Genomic DNA, 7,989 nt, shown 5'->3' with positions numbered 1-7,989 from the left:
AGGTCGTTCCAAGGCGTGGCAGGCAGCGAAAGGCGTCCCCGGAGGCTGATCAGAAAGCCTCCCCGGTGCGTCTGACCAACCGGTTTCAGGCACTGTCTCTGGCTGAGCCAGATGCAGCTGCCTGCCCTGTTTCAGAGGATCATTCTCAGCCTTCAAGGTCCTGGCAATCACAGAGGGTGGGCTTATTGGTAGTTGGGAGCTCCAATGTTAGGGGCCCCTTAGGGATATGGCGGCTAAGGAGGGGAAGAAATCCAGTGTGCACTCCGTGTGCATTCCGGGAGGAGTCATTCCTGTTGTGGAAAGGGTCCTTCCGGATGCCATGAAGAGCACAGGGTGCAGCCAGCTGCAGGTGGTGGCACATGTCGGCACTAATGACGTGTGTCGCTTTGGATCTGAGGAAATTCTCTCTGGATTCCAGCGGCTATCTGATTTGGTGAAGGCTGCCGGTCTTGCTTACGCAGCATCGTCGACAGAACCGACTGCAGACCTTCGGTGCAGAGCCGGGTGGAGGGTCTGAATCAGAGTCTCAGACGGTTTTGCGACCGTCTTGGCTGCAGATTCCTTGACTTGCGCCATAGGGTGGTGGGGTTTCGGGTTCCGCTGAATAGATCAGGAGTTCACTACACTCAGCTGGCGGCTACACGGGTAGCGGAGGCTGTGTGGCGTTGATTGGGCGGTTTTTTTAGGTTAGACGACCTCGGGAAAGTACGTGGTGGGCTGCAATCTCAAAGGGTGCATGGTAAATACAGGATGTGCTTGGATCAAGGAACAGTCAGAATTGTAGTTGTAAATTGTTGTAGTTGTGCTGGGAAAGTCCCTGAGCTTCAAGCGCTAATAGAAAGCACAGAAGCTGAGGTCGTTATAGGTACAGAAAGCTGGCTAAAGCCTGAAATAAGTTCTGCAGAAATTTTTACGAAGTCTCAGACGGTGTTCAGGAAAGATAGATTAGGCAGAATTGGTGGTGGAGTGTTTGTGTCTGTCAGTAGTGGTTTATCTTGTAGTGAAGTAGAAGTAGATACTCCGTGCGAATTGGTATGGGTGGAGGTTATACTTAACAGCCGAACTAAGTTAATAATTGGCTTCTTCTACCGACCCCCAGACTCCGATGTTATAGTTGCGGAACAGTTCAGAGAAAATTTGAGACTCGTAACAAATAAATACCCCACTCATACGGTTATAGTTGGTGGGGACTTCAACCTTCCCTCGTTATGTTGGCAAAAATACTTGTTCATAACCGGTGGTAGGCAGAAAACATCTTCCGAGATTGTCCTAAATGCTTTCTCCGAAAATTATTTCGAGCAGTTAGTCCACGAAACCACGCGAATTGTAAATGGTTGCGAAAACATACTTGACCTCTTAGCCACAAACAATCCAGAGCTGATAGAGAGCATCATGACTGATACAGGAATTAGTGATCACAAGGTTGTTGTAGCTAGGCTCAATACCATTTCTTCCAAATCCACCAGAAACAAACGCAAAATAATTTTATTTAAAAAAGCGGATAAAGTGTCACTAGAAGCCTTCCTAAGAGACAATCTCCATTCCTTCCGAACTGACTATGCAAATGTAGACGAGATGTGGCTCAAATTCAAAGATATAGTAGCAACAGCAATTGAGATATTCATACCTCATAAATTGGTAAGAGATGGAATGGATCCCCCGTGGTACACAAAACAGGTCCGAAAGCTGTTACAGAGGCAATAGAAAAAACATGCGAAGTTCAGAGGAACGCGAAATCCCGAAGATGGGCTAAAATTTACAGACGCGAGAAATTTGGCACGGACTTCAATGCGAAATGCCTTTAATAGGTTCCACAACGAAACATTGTCTCGAAATTTGGTAGAAAATCCGAAGAAATTCTGGTCGTATGTAAAGTACACAAGCGGCAAGACGCAGTCAATACCTTCGCTGCGCAGTGCCAATGGTAATGTTACCGACGACTGTGCCGCTAAAGCGCAGTTATTGAACGCAGTTATCTGAAATGCCTTCACCAAGGAAGAAGAATGGAATATTCCATAATTTGAAACACGAATAGCTGCTAGCATAAGTTTCTTAGAAGTAGATGCCTTAGGGGTTGCGAAGCAACTCAAATCGCTTGATACGGGCAAGTCTTCAGGTCCAGATTGTATACCGATTAGGTTCCTTTCAGATTACACTGATACTATAGCTCCCTACTTAGCACTCATATACAACCGCTTGCTCACCGATAGATCTGTACCTACAGATTGGAAAATTTCGCAGGTCGCACCAGTGTTTAAGAAGGGTAGTAGGAGTAATCCATCTAACTAAAGACCTATATCAATGACGTCGGTTTGCAGTAGGGTTTTGGAGCATATACTGTATTCAAACATTATGAATCACCTCGAAGGAAACAATCTATTGGTACGTAATCAGCATGGTTTCAGAAAACATCGCTCTTGTGCAACACAGCTAGCTCTTTATTCGCATGAAGTAATGGCCGCTATCGACAGGGGATCTCAAGTATATTCCCTATTTCTAGATTTCCGGAAAGCTTTTGACACCATTCCTCACAAGCGACTTCTAATCAAGCTGCGGGCCTATGGGGTATTGTCTCAGTTGTGAGACTGGATTCGTGATTTCCTGTTGGGAAGGTCGCAGTTCGTAGTAATAGACGGCAAATCATCGAGTAAAACTGAAGTGATATCAGATGTTCCCCAGGGAAGCGTCCTGGGACCTCTGCTGTTTCTGATCTATATAAATGACCTGGGTGACAATCTGAGCAGTTCTCTTAGGTTGTTCGCAGATGATGCTGTAATTTACCGTGTAGTAAGCTTATCCGAAGACCAGTGTCAGTTGCAAAGCGATTTAGAAAAGATTGCTGTATGGTGTGTCAGGTGGCAGTTGACGCTAAATAACGAGAAGTGTGAGGTGATCCACATGAGTTCCAAAAGAAATCCGTTGGAATTCGATTACTCGATAAATAGTACAATTCTCAAGGCTGTCAATTCAACTAAGTACCTAGGTGTCAAAATTACGAACAAGTTCAGTTGGAAAGACCACATAGATAATATTGTGGGGAAGGCGAGCCAAAGGTTGTGTTTCATTGGCAGGACACTTAGAAGATGCAACAGGTCCACTAAAGAGACAGCTTACACTACACTCGTTCGTCCTCTGTTAGATTATTGCTGTGCGGTGTGGGATCCTTACCAGGTGGGATTGAGGAGGACATCGTAAGGGTGCAAAAAATGGCAGCTCGTTTTGTATTATCACGTTATAGGGGAGAGAGTGTGGCAGATATGATACGCGAATTGGGATGGAAGTCATTACAGCATAGACGCTTTTCGTCGCGGCGAGATCTTTTTACGAAATTTCAGCCACCAAATTCCTCTTCCGAATGCGAAAATATTTTGTTGAGCCCAACCTACATAGGTAGGAATGATCATCAAAATAAAGTACGAGAAATCAGAGCTCGAACAGAAAGGTTTAGGTGTTCGTTTTTCCCGCACGCTGTCAGGGAGTGGAATGGTAGAGAGATAGTATGATTGTGGTTCGATGAACCCTCTGCCAAGCACTTAAATGTGAATTGCAGAGTAGTCATGTAGATGTAGATGTTCATAGATACTCTGCAAATCTCTATTATTCCAATCTCATATATCAAGCGGAAAGAACAAACACCTATAGCTTTCCGTGTGAGTTCTGATTTCCTTTATTTTATCATGGTGATATTTTCTCTCTATGTAGGACAATATCAACAAAATATTTTCGCATTCACAGGAGAAAGTTGGTGATTGCAATTTCATGAGAAGATTCTGTCGCAACGAAAAACGCCTTTCTTTTAATTTTGTCCATCCCGTATCCTGTATCATTTCAGTGACATTTTCTCCTCTATTTCGCAATAATACTAAACGTGCTGCCCTTCATCACACTTGTTCGATGTACTCTGTCAATCCTATCTGGTTAGGATCCCACACTGCTCAGCAGTATTCTAAAAGAGGACAGACAACTGTAGTGCAGTCAGTCTCTTTAGTAGATCTGTTACATTTTCTAAGTGTCCTGAACAATTTGTTTCCTCAGACCACTCCATGTTAACAGTAGAGTTAAGATATCTTATAAAAGGGGATGCACAAAAATTAACAAAATCTGATAACTTAATATTAACAAAACACAATCTCAGAAAACTAACACACCAGCTGAGCATAACTAACTGGGACAAATTATTTCAAAACTGTGATTCCAGTGCCCAAACAGTTTATGAAACATACCACAGTTACTATAAAAGCCCATCTTGTTCAAAAGAAATATTATAAAACAAGAAAGGGTAAATTGTGGTACACCAAAGAACTAGAGCATCTAAAAAATAAGCTACTGCTGTTGAAGTGCCTTGGCAAAGTAAACGATTCTAATGAAATTAAGGACTGTAAGAAACTGTATAAGAAAGAGTTACAATTGGCGAAACAAAGATACAACACAAATCTCATAAAAAATAGTAAAAACCAATGCAAAACAGCCTGGTCAGTATTTAATACTGTTAAAGGTGAAGTCAGAAACTTTGATAAGACAGTCCCAATACCAGCAGATACATTCAACAAATATTTTGTAAGCTGCGCTGATGATATCAAAAAGTTTATCAGTAAACCAAATGTAACACATATAAATTATCTTAAGAGTGCAAACTTAATCATAATAGCGCCAGATCATCACTGAAACACTTTAAAGAGGTACGCCAACATGAAGTTCTTAAAAAAGTCAAAGAAATGAAAAATTCATATAGTACAGATATTTTTAATATATCAAACAATCTACTGAAAGAAAGCACCATTGCAGAACCATTAACACATTCTATAAACCTGTGTCTCATAGAAGGGGTTTTTCCTGATCCTCTCACACTATCCAAGGTGACTCCAGACTTTAAGAAGAGAATCAAATCAGACCCTGAAAACTACAGACCAATATCACTAATTCCAGTACTAGTAAATGTCTTTGAAGGCATAATATATCAGCAGATGTATGAGTAACTAGAACTAAATAATATGTTAAGTGTATCACAGTTTGGTTACAGAAAAGGAAGGTCAGCTATACACGACATAGAGCTCTTAGTCAGAGACATTTTAGCAGTATTCGAGGACCATGCTCACACACAGGTAACCTTATACAATCTGAGCAAAGCCTTTAACTGTGTTGACCACACACTTTTGCTCTCTAGACTTGAGTACTATGGAATATGTGATAAAAGTTTAAAACTCATCAAATCATACGTCAATAAAAGGAAACAGATGGCGAGTTCAGGAAGTAATCTGTACACACACTCAAGGTTCAAGATGGAGTGCCAGAGGGATCTAAATTGGGATCACTTCACTTCCTTGTATGTATAAGTGGCTTACCAGGAAATATACAGGGTGTTACAAAAAGGTACGGCCAAACTTTCAAGAAACATTCCTCACACACAAATAAAGAAAATATGTTATGTGGACATGTGTCCGGAAACGCTTACTTTCCATGTTAGAGCTCATTTTATTACTTCTCTTCAAATCACGTTTATCATGGAATGGAAACACACAGCAACAGAACGTACCAGCGTGACTTCAAACACTTTGTTACAGGCAATATTCAAAATGTCCTCCGTTAGCGAGGATACATGCAGCCACCCTCCATCGCGTGGAATCCCTGATGCACTGATGCATCCCTGGAGAATGGTGTATTGTATCACAGCCGTCCGCAATACGAGCATGAAGTCTCTACATTTGGTACTGGGGTTACATAGACAAGAGCTTTGAAATGCCCCCATAAAAGAAAGTCAAGAGCATTGAGGTCAGGAGAGAATGGAGGCCATGGAATTGGTCCGCCTCTACCAATCCATCAGTCACCGAATCTGTTGTTGAGAAGCGTACGAACACTTCGACTGAAATGTGCAGAAGCTCCATCGTGCATGAGCCACATGTTGTGTGGTACTTGTAAAGGCACATGTTCTAGCAGCACAGGTAGAGTATCTCGTATGAAATCATGATAATGTGCTCCATTGAGCATAGGTGGAAGAACATACTGACGAAACTAAAATGAGCTCTAACATGGAAATTAAGCGTTTCCAGACACATGTCCACATAACATCTTTTCTTTATTTGTGTGTGAGGAATGTTTCCTGAAAGTTTGGCCGTACATTTTTGTAACACCCTGTAGATGTAAAGGCGTACATGTATGCAGATGATACAACTTTTCTATCTGTAAAGCATGTATTTGGTAATCTTGTACGTGGTATGAAATTGGCAAAAGAAAAAGCAACATCATGGTTTAATGCAAATGGTCTACTATCAAATGAAGAAAAGACCCAGCATATGTAGTTCAGTCTATCAAACACTACAAAAATAGAAGAACAAAAGGCAAAGTAGTTAGATATCACACTTGACAACACTCTAACATGGAACTCTCATGTTGATAACATAGTGGTTAGGTTGTCAAGAGTTGTATATTTGTTGAAGAGACTGATGTGTTGTGTGACATTTGAATACGTACTGACTGTGTACTTTGCCTTTTTTCAATCTGTTTTAAGGTGTGGGTTAATACTCTAGGGAAACAGCAGAAAAATAAATCAAATTATGGTGATACAGAAGAAAGCAATCAGTTATGGCTAAGGTAGATAATAGGACACATTGTAAACCATTGTTCATTAAATTTAGAATTTTAACTGATATTAATTTATATCTTCATGACAGCATTAACTACATACTTGCTGATGTACCTGATTTAAGTCTAACAAATCAAAGGCATGATTACTGTACAAGAACCTGTACTTCTCTGCTGTTGCCTCAAAATAGATTAGCTAAAGCTAACGATAGTCATAAGTATATGACAATTAAAATATACAGCAAACTCTCTAAAAATGCATCAATGAAGCCTGACAAATTATTTAAAGAAAATGTACATAACTTCTTGTTAACTAATCCATTACATTCATTAGACGAATTCTTATAAATGCCCCTGTCAACTTAAGTTTGTAAAAATTTATTTTGTAAAATTAATAGGTTAAGTGAACTGATGAAGTCTATTGCATGTAATAATGCTGAATGACCAATAAAGAATCTGAATCTGAATCTACATCATTACAATATTTAGGCTTGAACTTAAAAGTACTGTTTCAAAGCTTTTTTGTGATATGTTGGATGCTATTAACGACCCCCTAAAGACTCATCTAAAAGCTAATATTTTTCCTTCTTGCACCCCGCATCAGTCAAATACAGCGAAATATTAAATTTATTCTATACTGTTGTTATGCTCCGTGCAAGAACAGTGATATAGTTAATTTTCTCTACAGAAAGCTAAACTTAATCTAAAACAATACTTACTTTCTGAAAATCGCTGGGCAATTGTTCGACGAGTGTTAAAATTTGCAGTTCTAAAATCTGAGTACACTACCAGTCTTGCATTAATTTCCACAATTTTTAGAACAAAACGAGCTACTGTGGAACCACATATCATCTTTCACTAATTAATTAATACTTGCTTAATCAGCCTCAAGTGTTATTCAAGCAGCATGTAATAGAAACATCATATACTTTCACCACATAGATTAATCATTATGTGCTCATAACGCCACAACTAATGTGGTGGAACATCTTGTGGATTTCTGTAGTTGTGTTGTGAGCTAACATTCACACAGGATGCCACAAATTTCATGCAGTTTGCAGAGCTATCAATACAACAAAAATTGAAATCATACAGGTATGTATGAATGTTTTTGTGCTGGTTATAGCTTTAGATATGTGACACCAGTTAAAAAGAAGGAAGATGTACCCCAAAAGTTGGATCTAAAGAGAAATTTCGCACAGGGACAAATCAGGAATCACAAAAACTTTAATAAAAGAAATAACACTCAGAGACAAAAATGCTGTCTGCAATGGCATTGTATTCATTGACATAGTCATTTCAAATAACTAATTTTTAGTTTAACAGCCGCCCTGTCACACTCACAAGCTATTTCTTGCATATAATCCACAGAGATTAGATTAGATTAATACTTGTTCCATAGATCATGAA

The sequence above is a fragment of the Schistocerca gregaria genome, chromosome 3 (genome assembly GCF_023897955.1).
Source record: "Schistocerca gregaria isolate iqSchGreg1 chromosome 3, iqSchGreg1.2, whole genome shotgun sequence".
Taxonomy (NCBI): domain Eukaryota; kingdom Metazoa; phylum Arthropoda; class Insecta; order Orthoptera; family Acrididae; genus Schistocerca; species Schistocerca gregaria.
Note: the sequence above shows the minus strand (reverse complement) of the source record.